The sequence below is a fragment of the Mastigoproctus giganteus genome, chromosome 6 (assembly GCF_048544385.1).
Source record: "Mastigoproctus giganteus isolate SK-2022 chromosome 6, ASM4854438v1, whole genome shotgun sequence".
NCBI classification, from domain to species: domain Eukaryota; kingdom Metazoa; phylum Arthropoda; class Arachnida; order Uropygi; family Thelyphonidae; genus Mastigoproctus; species Mastigoproctus giganteus.
In genome coordinates, this window is record NC_143580.1 from 6,095,461 (window position 1) to 6,109,527 (window position 14,067).

The following is a 14,067-nucleotide window of genomic DNA, read 5'->3' on the forward strand; positions in this document are numbered from 1 at the left end:
GTTAATACCTAAGTTGACAATAGTTAGTTAACCTAACTTTAGTTAATACTTAAGTTGTTGCCAACAGCAAATCTTCCACAATTTGTTCAACTGTGCAATTAAAATCGTATTCTCTGCTTTCAAAACCTGCAATTATTTTTATTATATCTTTAGCAGTGGACTTGTATAAATTGCAAAAGAAAGATTATTTTATTTGGGACAGGCTGTTGGAAATTGAATTCTTTAAATTAATTAATTTAAATTAAAGAAATATGAACACGATAATTTTATTTAAAATTGCTGCATTTATAACTTTTGGTTATTTGCCTTTTTAAATAACAGATGGCGCTCACATACGTACGTCTCTTCAGTGTGTATCAGATATTTGGAAATCTTTCATATATGAACAAATTCGATATAAAGAAGTCTCAACAAATTATGGGATCTCTGGGAAGGGGAGGGTAATAAATAAAAGGGCCTTTATCATATCTTTATATGTTTATTATTATTCTTTGTATTATATGTATTCCTTCAATATTTTTTCTATTTATTATCTTATTATTTATCGTTGTATTTGGCTATCTCAGGTGAGGGTAGCATCGGTTTTTCTTCCTGAAACTCGGGTTTTTCGTCCAGGAATAAGGCGGGGTTATATCTTTCAGATAAGGATAAGGAAGAGTTATATCTTTCAGCTATAACTCCTCCTTATCCCTTACAAACTGTCAAATAAGAAGTAACACTACAAAGTAGATGCCCTTTACTATTCGTCTAACCCTTCAGTTTTATGAATATTCAAATTTCTTTGTTCACGGTATTTTTTGTTGTACTGTATGTCTTTTTTTTCTTTTTTTTTCTTGTGTTTATTTATTCACTCAATCGTAAAACCGAAACTTTTAGGACTTCAGGTATTCTCAGGTATTCCTATAAGTATTAAAAAAAAAAATGAGTGGCGCAGGATAATTAATAGCCGGATTTGGAAGATTAACCTGCATTTAAAAATAGTTTATTGTTATCATAGCAACAGTAGCTATAAAATAAGTGCCGCTGTGTGGTTACACCACAAGAGATATAAGAGTGTAGGAAACGTCCCAAATGATAGCATAGATTACATTGATTAAATTATATAATCTACAAAATATTTTGAAAGTTCGAGAAAATCAATATATGATCAATATAATCTCCAACTGATTGTCCTATTTTTTTTTAAATACAATTTCCCAATATGTTTTGATGGGTTTGGACTTCCTAATCTCGTTTTAATCAGATATTCTTGTATGGTTTCTGCGATGTGTAACATAGATGTACTCCAATATTTTTGTACCCTAAGGTTAATTTTGCCTACAGTGAGGCGGGGAAGGGGGATTAAGCACCAATGAAACCATGAAGGCATATACAGTGAGTGGACAGAAATCATGGGACACCTACCTAGTAACGGGTAGACCCACCTTTCGCCCAGATATGGGCAGTCATACAGTGAGGCATTGAGTTCACGAAAGCATTCCACAGGTATATCCATCCATGCTTGCTGTACCGCTGTTCATAATTCCGTCACATCCATGGGTGGAGGATCCAAAGCTCGAACGGATCTTTCCACAGCATCCCAAAGATGCTGTGTAAAATCCATTACCTCCCCAAAGGACTTGAACATCACTTCATTGACACGGAAGACGAGTAAAGAGCGCTTTCCCAGTATGCACAGGACCCCTTCACAAGGAGAAAGGTGTTAATTGCCATACATCGAGACTGATAGTACAGTATCATAAACAAATCGCATAACACAGAGAAACCACAGAGACAACTCCTGTAAAAGAAAACTTTGGAAGAAAAGAGAATGAACGGAAAAGAAAGGGGAAAAGGGATAACGAAAGTGTCCCAACCTGAATTAAGTGGACAGGAATAGAGAGAACAAACCGCAACCTAGCTGCGAAAGCCTTACGGCAGCCTGAAGAGGACACCCTAGCCCCCTTCACCTTTAAACCCTACTTCCCGGGGGGACGATTCTCTCGTCTCCCCACCCTAATTTCTACTCTGGTGGGACATAGGCATGCCCCACTGAAACTTAGGGCTGTCTTCCCTATTTGTCCCATACTTCTGTCTTTCCCCCCCCCCACAGTCTTCAGACTCTCCCCCTCTCTACCTTCACGCTAGCGAAGCCCACCCCCACACACCTAAATTTAAACACATCCAAAATATCTTCGCCCACGTCCTGGCCTATCAACTCAAGCGACATCAACCTTCACGATTGACTCTGGTAAGTGTATGCACGTTGTGTGTGTATATGTGTGTATGTGTATGTATATATATGTGTATATATGTATGTGTATAAACAATATAAGAATACTTTCTTTTTTTTTCTTTAGGTCCTAGCCACTGAAATCTCAGGAAATTAGGGGGCAGGACCTGCCAGAGTGAAACTAAAACTATTGGGTTCCTGGTCTGCCTCCACAGGGCGAAGTTGGGGCAACGTTGGGCCTCAGATGGGGTCCTGCGGCTAAACGACAAGATGAACAACGGTACACGACACTACACATATACAATATCCATGCAATTTTAAATCTCTGTCATTTCCAGCGAACTGGTACACTCACAATGAAAAGTATGCGGAGATGGGGGAAAACCCTGGTGCCGTCTGACACTAAATACACCTTACAGCTTACCTAAACATGTTTAGGTATATACCGTATATCTATACCTTGTGTTGCAACAGCAACTCCAATCTGCGACGTCTCAACCACGGAACTTACAGGAGTTAAAGGATCTGGTGCTTACGTGTTGTTACCAGATACCACAAGACACATTTAGAAATCTTGTAGCGTCCATGCCTCGCCGGGTACGAGCTGTTTTGGATGCACGTGGAGGATCAACATCATATTAGGTAGGTGGTCATAATGTTTTGGCTCATCGGTGCATAAACCTAATTTAAAGAACTAATTTTGGATAGATAAATATCTCGGGGTTTTTCGACCAGCAAAACAGGAAAATCTTTGTGCGCTTGCAGTTTTATAAAAATCGAAATTGGCTCTCTGACTTTCATTTGTTTACATTGAAGGAACTGAGTTGTAACCACTAACCCTATCTTTTTGTTATTATATTTATAGATGTAAATAAATTCAATTGTTTGTACTTAATATTCATTGAAATGTGCTTCAATTCAATACACAATTCAGAGGAGAAGGGTTGCATGCTACATACTCTAACCTCCAAAAATTATCTGAACGCAACGTCGGTTTCACATCTTCGTTACTGCCACTCAGTTCAGTTACATGTGGGTCCATCCTCCATTCCTCCTGCAGATCAGTAACTAGCTGAGCTATAATAAAAGACAAAAGATTATCGCGAATTATGAAGTAGAAACCCGATCAGTTGAGCTCTCTCAAAAAAGGAAGTATTTGGCTGGCCCTTACTCGCCGTTCCAGTTCTTCATAGGTGTTCCATAAAGTTGAAATCAGAACTGTGCTCTGCGCTTGCCATTCCAACTTTTATACATCCATGTCCATGAAGTATTCTAGAACAACACCGGGTGGAATGGCATGAGACATTATCCTATTGAACAAACATGAGTGAGGGGATGGTGCAATGCACTAAGAAATCAGGGATTCCCTGATACCTTTCGAAGAATAATGTGTATTTTATGATTAAGCTCCATGTGTTCACCTCTTCTGTTTCTTTGATTTAATCTTAGACAATTAATTTTAAACTTATTTGTCTTTAGAATTTTATACTTTTTAATTGTTACGTGGCCATCCCAGTGGTATCTTAAGAAAACATTTTGTGAAAAATGCGAAATGTAGTTTAAAACTTACGCAAGGAAGACAAATAAAATGGGTGTCATGGTGTTAGCCCACATATTAATTTGATAACACACATTGTTAAAACGTGACGCAAATTTTCAAAAGGAATGATTTCATAAAGTTTGGTAATGTTCTCTTTAAGTTCCTCAATTGAACGTTGATTGCTTTCAAGAGTATGCTCTTTAAGATAATTCCAGAAGAAATAATCTTACAAACTCAAATCAGAATGTCCCAACACCGAGCAAACATGTTGTCTAAACTCTGACGGAATCCTCTCTGTTGCAATACGGCAATGAAGACTTCCAGCCAGATGTTGCCCCATCTGGCTGGAAGTTTTCCAGGTGAAGGAAGAAACTTTGAAAAAAAAATTTAATAACAGTTATTAAAATTTCGATTCAGCACTTTTGCGAGAAAAACTGATCCAAACATTCGTGACTAGGGTTCACACATTGATTTTAAAGAACGTAGGGACACATCAGAATGAGTACATATCTTTATCTGGTTATTTCGACAAGTGGACAGTATTGATGCAATAAGAAGGTAATTTTATTTTGCGTGCTCTTTAACATGATTCATATGACAAACACTTCATCTCATATGAATCATATGAGAAGATGAAATGATTTCCAAAGATCTGAAACTTGTCTCTGGCACTTATACGTATTCTGAGGTAAAGACAGTTGCATTTACACTTCGAGGCTTGGCACAGTTGCTGTTTCACGAAATTGCTTCATAATTTTTCAAAAGAAAGATTTCGCGTGTACATATTGTTTCTATATAACGTTTGATCGAAAAGTAATTTCAAAAAAGAAAACAACACTGGTGCGAGGTTATCACTAACCTGGTTAGCCGTTTATTGTTGATATTCAACCAGCTAGACACTCCTTGATGTCTGTTATGTAACTTTGAGCTACATTTCTTATTTAAATGATCTATAATTAATTTTACTAATACTAATTAAAGCTTTGGTTTTTCTGAGTTTTGAATCAGTCTGTACTTATAGATGGTTGTTTTAAACAAAACCACGAACATTGAGGTCTATCTAGACGTCCTGAACAATAGTGGTTGGGCAGCGTCGAGGAAGGTCGATACCTGTATCGGCAACACAACGCTCCACAGTATACTGCTGGCCAAGTAACAGACTGTTTCGAGGACCAGAGCAACGAAAAGTTGGACTGGCCAGTCCAGGGACCCTGCTTCCAGTCCTATAAAGAACCTCTGTATAGGACTGGATACAGATATCGAAGACATTTACAAAAAAACTGGAGGAGAGTGTTTCACGGAGACTATAAGCTGTCATAAAGGCTAGAGATTTGATTTGATATTAGATTTAGTGTAAATAAAGGTTATTTGTAGATATGCTGGTATGGCAGTGTATATGTCCTCTTTTGTTTTGTATGAGATTTTCAAATTAACTTTAAACACCAAATTAACTCCTAACCCATGGGAAATTAAGTTTAAAGTAGAATATAAATGTAGGTTAAAGTAGGATATATAAATCAGTGCTCACTTTGAAAAGTGAGCACTGGTTTCAATTGCGTATGACCAAATATCGCCCCTGCTCTTATTTCACGCTATTTTATTTTGAATTTTTTGCGGTTAAGCTCAATGGCTTGACTTTATATGAAAATGTGTCTAATTTCCCCATACTGTTCGTAATAATCATTTCAGAGGTTAGCAGCAACATCTGAAAATTATTGTTTTCAACAACCTGATGGGGATTCTACCACCTAAGAAAAAAATGTAAAAGTTATTTTATTGAACATAGCCAGGGGCTCAAAATATTAAGAGAAGTATTTTCCGAATATTTCTCAGAAGAGTGTGCTTATGAATGGAAGATGCTCCACCTACACGTACAAAGGAAAAGTGTCTCAGATGTTGTTAGTCCTACCAAGGGAAAAAATTATAACCCTCCATCTAGATCTCGGTACTCCTCCCCCTCCCTAAATTGACCAGTTGCCAACATTTGCAGTCAGCACCTTCTAAGCCATTCTTTATATAGACGTTGATCCCCTCACAAATATTTCACCCTGCTTAAAAATTCCTTCTGTTATTGAGGGAACCTAGACCAGAGCCCTTTTTCCACCTGACTGGAGGAGACGGTGCTTATATGCACTGTATTACCTACGATGGCACCGTATAGAGGAATAATTACATCCTGATAAACTCATGTTTGACTATATCTTAACTCCTAAATGTTTTTCGCCGTGAACCACCTTTAACTACTTCCTTTAGTCTGTAAGTTGTTCCCTGGGTTTCTCTTCCCAAGATGTAAAACCTTACATTATTAGCGTTAAACCTTAGTTGCCAATTTTCAGACCATGTCATCAAGCTTAAATCATTTTCTTTTCGTTTACTGCCCTCTCCACCCTTCAAACTGTCAGAAAAATTCAGCTCCATCTGTACGTCATCAACTTCATCATTAATCAAAATTAGAAACAAAATCCCAGCACAGATCCCTCAGATCCAAGGTTCTTATAGTTCATGATAATAGCATAAATTCCCTTATTCTGCTAAGATCCACCGATGCATTGCATGATCTGGCGTTCCCTAATAACTCCATACAAATGAACAGTCGGTTCTGTAAATGCGGTGAATGATTTTTGTCTCGCAGGTCATGCTTTATCTTAACCAAACTCTCATGCAAATCTAAACATATACTGAACTACAATCATCTGATTAATCAACTGAAGATGTGAATGGCCAGCATGGAATTTCTGATCACTGCACTTTCAATTTAAGCCTCAGAAGTACTTTCAAATATGATTAGATGAAACAATTTCCTTTATTTTTCGTATTTCGTTGTAATCAAGTGTACTTTAGTCGTGTTTTAGTGTCATATTTCTGCTATGTTTTGAATGTATTGTATACCTGCCAGATGATAGCTATTAAGGGGTGCAACTAATATTGGTTCAAACTTGATAGCAAATAAATAAAAATAAATAAATTGAACTGTTTTCTGAAGTGAACATTTCATCGAATTCGTTGTAGTTCATTTATTCTTTAATAGATGGCGCTGTTGTTAATTATTACATATGATTTTCTCCCAAACAATCGAGGCTATATCATCTCCCACAACCTCTTGATGACCGTAAATGATGAATCTTTCAAGTATCTCTCCTGACTTACCAGCGACTGTGTTCATGGATCCAATTGCACATTGAAAAAAATTCATTCGAGAACCCCCCCCCCCCTCTGCACCCGAGAACCACTTAAAACAACCGAAAGAGAATCTTTAAATACCTTCAACTGAACAAACGAACGGAACAGACTTTTCCAATTTGATGGTGAGGTACAAAACGTTGTCGCAAATTTTTGTCATGGCCCTAAGGAAATGTGCTTTTTCACAGATATTCATGTTTAGTATGTTAACTAGTTTTGATGCATGGTGAAGGTACATTGCATAATCTGGAAATGCTAGTTATATGCAGTACAGGCAACAGACAGTGACATTCCACCAAGTCGTATACAGAATGAATTATTCATATACCACTCCTCTCCACCCACAACTATCAATATCACTTCGGCGTGTTTTTGAAACCTAATCAGGCCAAGAGACAATGGAAGTCTCCCGTTCTGCTTTATCACTGTCTGTTGAGGAGCATTGGAGCGTACGAATATACACACTAAACAATGACAGAGAAATCTGTAGCATCATCATTAGTAATTTCCTTCCATTTTCCCTCACCTCTCTTGGCCTTTACTCAGATCGGAGGTTACACCAGACAGACCTATTGCCATGAAGATCAAGTATGTGTTTGTTTAAAGCCCAATGGGAGCTAGCAACGAGTCTTCCAGTCTACTGCATGTGCTGTTAACTTTTCATAATGTAATATGACCCGTATTCTCTGCAGACTCGCATGTCAGATATTTTCCCTGCAGATAATTTTTCAAAGTGTACATTATCACTGGACACAACGGCAATAGAGCGTGTGTGGGAGTAGTTGCCTAGCAACCGTTGCTAGGTTTCTGAACTATGTCCACCAATACACGAAACAAGCCACACTCCAAGCACGTGCACAACTACCTTCCCCTCCCCGATAAAAGTGCACGATAATACCATGTTGCATTTTGACACCCACACTAGAAAAGTCGATCTGTCCGTCTCATCTTGAGGGCGTTATTTCTAGAAAGATCATCAACAGCGTAACAGGCCAACAGAAGAGATCCAAACACCGTTGCTAGGCAACAGGCGTCCAGTCTGAATAATCCAAACAGACGTGTTCTCCTTTGCTGTTTACAATGACGTCAAGAAGCCCATCTGTGTCAACACCACAAGAAAGGAAAAGATCCATACCAGTCGACCCTGAGCCTGATACAGACATAGCAAGGGGCACGTATACACCCACTATCAATTATTTGACGCACGCATTTTAGCAACGAAAGACAAAACGTGACATCCAGTAAGGCTGGAGTTAACACAACTACTATGATGTTGGAGCAGTTGTATTTTAGCCACATGCAGGTGGAAAAACTGGAAAAAAAAAATCGCCATAGTCCTATAACCTATTATTTTTCACTCTCCTCACAGAGTTTTAATTATCTTAATTAATATTCTTTGTGATATTAAAAACAGAAGAGCTTTTTTTGCATTCATAAAATAAATAAGTATTATTTAGGATATTTATTCATTTTTTTTGCACAAATTTGAAATGGAAAGGCAACTTTTATGAAGGTGACGCTGTATAGAATTATAGAAATATTTTGAAATAAAATGCAGCTACAAAAAGTTCTTCATTTGTCTTTAATTTTCGTACTTCCTCTCATCAGGTCCGTTGTTTGACCTCGGACCTCATTAGTACTAAATGGCATGATCACATCATTAAAATAATCTCTCACCAAGGCACTTCCTGTTGTCTTACACAAGACATTTTCATCCCTCTAACATCTGCTGATCGCGTGTTAAGAAACAATGCTATCTCATTCCTGCTGCTTCATTTAGAAATTTCGTAAGAATTTTGAAAAGATACGAAATCAGAGTCGATTAAATTTATCAAAATTTAGCTACTTTCATGATCACTTTGTAATATTTTCCAATTGGAAAATTTCGAAAGAATTTCCAATATACTCGAATAAAGCGACACCTACTGGTCTTGCTTCTAACATCGTCTGATTTAATTAATGACGGCTTCATAATAATCGATAAAAATTATAAATAAAATTTCCGATATTAAAATTAAGTAATAATTAATTTTTAAAATATGATAATTATATTCGCTTAACAAAAATTAAAGCTAGGCACTGTTAAAGATTACTTCACAATGCTTATCACAAAAAATCACAATTCCAACAGCTTTATTTAGACTATTATACAACGCCTATGACGCTTTATGACGTAATATGACGTCATGAGCCATTACAATGGCATATCTCACCAGCTGTGAATAGTCGATTGCTTTCAAGTAAAAACTCAAATAAAATAAAAGAATTTTGTTTCAATCAAATTTAATCAACTACAGAAGCAAAATTATGAGAAAAGTAACAGCGACACCTACCCTGTCTTGCTGTTGCTGTCGTCATAATTTTAAATTAAATATTAATGAAAATACTTTTAATGAAATATGAATGTTTTTTCTTGCTACTGAACAGGAGCAATCCAAGTTGAGAAATATGTTAAAAAACAAGCTCTATTTTATTACAAAATAAATAACATCCTTTCTGCAATTCACTTCTTTCCGGAAATTACATAATCACCAGTTTTAAAGCTTACGTAACCTAATTACAACCGATAAAACAGTGTTTTCAGCAAACCTTGAGTTTGGCCTTCCTCTACTTACCAATTCGAATACGTATAAAATAAAGGACAATGTTTATTACTGGACTTAGCTGACCTGATTTAATTAATAATCGTAATTAATATTTATAAAGTTTTATGATTAATTTCGCATCTTTTATAAAAAAGTAACAAAATTATTTGTTATCAATTAATGATAATTAATAGTACCTTATAATTATATATAAATTATAATTAGTTATAAATTAATAACTATAAAATTGGCACATTTTTACAGGGTACGTACAAGTAGTAGGCCCCCAAAACCTCTCTCTCAGTCTTCTAGATTCCATTCAGAAGAGGTTAATTAATGACTAATCTCGAACAGAGTCTTTCTGTCTCGTAGACGTTCTGTTTCTGCTTCATGTCTCTTCTATAGATACTTCCACGGGCACTGTTCTTCTGAATTGGCTTCTATAATTCCCGCTCTCTTTCAAAGCACTCGAACACGTGCAGCAACTCGTCAACATCCTTTTACTGTCCAACTTCAAACTCACAGAACCAACTTTTCTTCTTCCTCATTTATTCATTCAACTTCCGTTGTCTGGAACAACCTTCCTTCATATGTATTTCCTGAAAATTACAATCTACAGAAGTTGAAATCTAATGTCAACAAATATCTTCTTTCATCTTCTCAATCTCCAACCCAGGCACGGTACTATTATATCTTTATTGCAATCAGCGAAGAATTTTACATGGATGCCTGATGTAATACCCATAACAGCAACAATGCTTGGAGTTTAACATAAAAAGGAACCAAAACTAGTTGTTGAAGCTAAGTTCTAAGGTTCTAATAACTCTCGTGGTTGGGGGTTTCATTAAAAAAAAAATCTAACAGTTCTGTTGATGAGAAATATAGGCTAATAAAAGAAATATAGGCTATAAAAGTATGCTGATAACATACTTTTAGATCCCATTCTTGTAGATTAAAAAAAAAACCTTTGTTTCTACTAATTGGTTCTTGGGTTCTACTCCTTGACTCTTTGGTTCTACTACTACTACTACTACTACTACTGCATTATTGATTGAATTCTGGATCTTTGTTAAGAAAGTGGTGTAATTTAAAAATATACAGTATTATGGTTTTCTTTAAAAATATATTACGATCAAAATGAGTGACAGATTGCTAGAGATCTTAGTCGCTTCCTCCCTCGTGAATGTGACCTGCAACATCGTCTACCAATCTGGAAGAAAGCATAAAATCGCAGTAATTAGAATATTTTAAAGAATCTTTTTGAATATACTTTTATTGAAATTTGGTTATTGTAATTTTAAAATATATTACGTAAAATGTAATAAACATGTATTTTTAGGACACGTATTTTGAAAAACTTTTTACATTTTACATTTCAGAGATTATAGTAATTTCAAAACGTTTAGAAGTTTAGTTTAATCAGGAAATATAAAACATTGAGGATTTCCGCAATTATTCCAATCCACAATCATTTCCCGGTTTCGAGATACCCGGTGCCTCCCCATTAAAACAAAAGGACAATACATATTTTTTACCATCACGTGAGTACTATTTTGCTGAATGACGTTAACAAGTAGTTGTGTAACAACCACAAATAGTAAGAAATGAGGCTTTTTGACTCACATCTCCTCTTAGGTGTTTGAGGGATGATATAATGCAGTGTCTAAGAAACAGTGACTTCTTTTCGGTGAATAAAAGCCACTAAATGCGGTCGCTTTGTCCTGCTAGCAAACTTTATAGCGTGATTAATGTTTAATGACCACCTATAAAGATAAGACGTTTCATTGCGTGAGGATAATTTTACATACGGAAGAACTGATTAAATTTTGCCCCTTTCCTCGCCCTTTCTTTCCTAGAAATTCGATGAAAAGGCTTAGCTAGCACCTGACAATGAAGTATTGTCTCAATGTGTAATTAGTAGGATGTGGTCCTGTTCCTCCTACTTTCAGAAGGATTGGCTTTCAACAACTCTTTCAAACGACTACAGATAAAACTTGTGACCTTCAAAATAAAGTACCTCTATAATTAGTTATTCAACATCTATTCATAACATAAGACTATATTAGGATTTTTGGTTAGGGCCACCATGAATTTGGATTTATGGTGGCGCTAAATACGATCAAAGTGAGTGACAGATTGCCGATCTTAGTCGCTATGAATGTGATATGCAACATTCTCTACCAGTCTGAAATAACGCCTTAAGGAAGCACCTAAAATAAAAGTAGTTAGAATCTAAATTTAAGAATCATTTTTGAATACACTTTTATCGAAATTTGTTTATAAAACATCTTATCCTTAATTTGTAGTGTTTAAACATAACTGGTTATGACATGTTCATTTGGTTACCGAGAAAGTGATACTGGAGATTAAATGAAAAGAATCAAAAAAACAACATTGCTCCAAGCCATGACAGCCTATCAGTCGTTCCAAGAAATTTTTCCATCTCCTTACATCCACGTCACGTCGTACATCAAATCCTCTCTCAGGGAATTTACTTCCCTCATGACGCACATTGTTCCCATTTTATGGGAGGAACGTGCTTTCTTTAAAGACCTGGTTCTCAAACAAACTGGTATACTTGTGTTTTTTTTTTTTTTTTTAAATCTGAAACTGAAACATTATGGTACGTGATCTCGTTGACCTGAATCCATTTTTCCCTTTAGGAACCCTCATTTCCTTTAAGTTTAAATCAGTCATCTTCCATTAGAGTTAAGTACCTTTTCGATTACATTTAACTATGTAAATTGTTTCCATTTCTTAAGAGATCCTTCTTGTACGAAGTTACGTAAACACTCGAACTGTGAAATCACTTCTTACATTGTGTCGACAGTGGCAATGGCTTTGCAATTCATCCGAAAAATTTAAGACCTAATTTGATTCAGGTAAACGGGTAGTGCAGGTAGAATATAGCACTATGTAATTCTCCAAGGAAAAACAAAATTGTTAAAAAAATATCAATATCATATTACGAAACAAATCAATACGAGTTTTACACAAAAAATAGCTCTCGTGAGTAGGACGGTTAGTATAATCAAAAGGTACTAGAACCTATAATACTTAGTACCGTGAGTGGGTTGAAGGTTGAGCTGACAGAAGATGATTTGACATTACACTTGAATTTCTGTAGATGACTTTCGGGAAATATGTGTGAAAGAAGTTTGCTCCAGAAAACAGAAGTAGAAGAGATAAATAAAGAAGAAAAGAAGTTGGTTGGTTTTGGGGTTTGAAATTGGACAGTAAACGGATGTTGACTTGTCTGAGACACGTGTTCCAACTGTTTTGAACAATGCAATTACAGATGCAAATTCATAAGTATAGTGTCAATTGAAGTATCTATAGAAAAACATGTGAACGTCTAGGCAGAGAGACTTCATAAAAGACAGGTCATTAATTAACCCGACTGCCGTCTTTTGAAGGGAGTCCAGAACCATGAGAGAGATTTTGAGGCACCACTCCCGATGTGGGAACAATGTTCCATGATAGGGTGGATTTCAGATTTGAGTCATCAGAGTCATTAGCTGTATTGAAGTCCTCTCTTTTCCTTTGAGAACGGAAATCTCTACCTGTTTTACGACATTGTAGTCGCTACCTGTTATTGATTAGAAATCTTAATAAAAACCAGGTCGAGGAGGAGACCCCTCTTGTACTTTCTTTGATATATTTGAATAAATAACAATCAACTAGATAGCTCATAAATCTCTTTCCACATGGCATATTACAAATCCGAGATTTTCGATTTACAAGAGAGAGAGAGAGAGAGAGGTTGAACTCACCATTAATAATGAGGCACACTTGGCTGCCGATTCAATTTGCCTACAGATATTTGTCATATTCTTCATTATAGTTTGATTTGTAATATCATCTTCCCAAGTATCATCTTCCCTTTACAGCAAGGCATCTTGCACCACACAGATGCAACCTCCATACGAACTTGATCTGACTCTGGGTACAGTCTGTTCACTTTTACAGAGCTTTTGATAAAAAGCATGGATCAAAAGCACAAATTCGTTTAATTTCTTTACAGTACTCCCGACATTATTATATAGACAAATTAAATCCTTATCTTTTGGCTTTTTATAAACCTGGATATCCTTTATACCTTCATGGGCACCACAGAAACTGCCTTCCATATAATAATAATCTTCTCTGCACCTGGTGGAAAAATCCCGAGTTCATCAATGACGCTAGGAATTTTTCACAACGCGACTGAGTTAGTCGGTCTCAGACGAGGGTTGCATGATTTATTCTCTGGGAAACTAGGATTTTTCGTCCAGCAGACAGGTAAATCAACCACAAAACACACACAGTTTACAGGCATAATATAGAGGGCCCAATATGGTCTAAGTCGCTAATGCATCCAAAACCTTATACCCTGATCGGTAGCACAGTTGGTAGAATCGCCTTTTCCCAAAACCGGTTATAAAAGGCCTGCGAGCAGAAGGATGATTTTGTCCTATCTCACTAATTCATGTCATTCCAGTGACTCCAATCCTTCCGAATTAATAGTTTCTCTGAATTATAAGACACCCTCAATGACATTAGCAAAAACC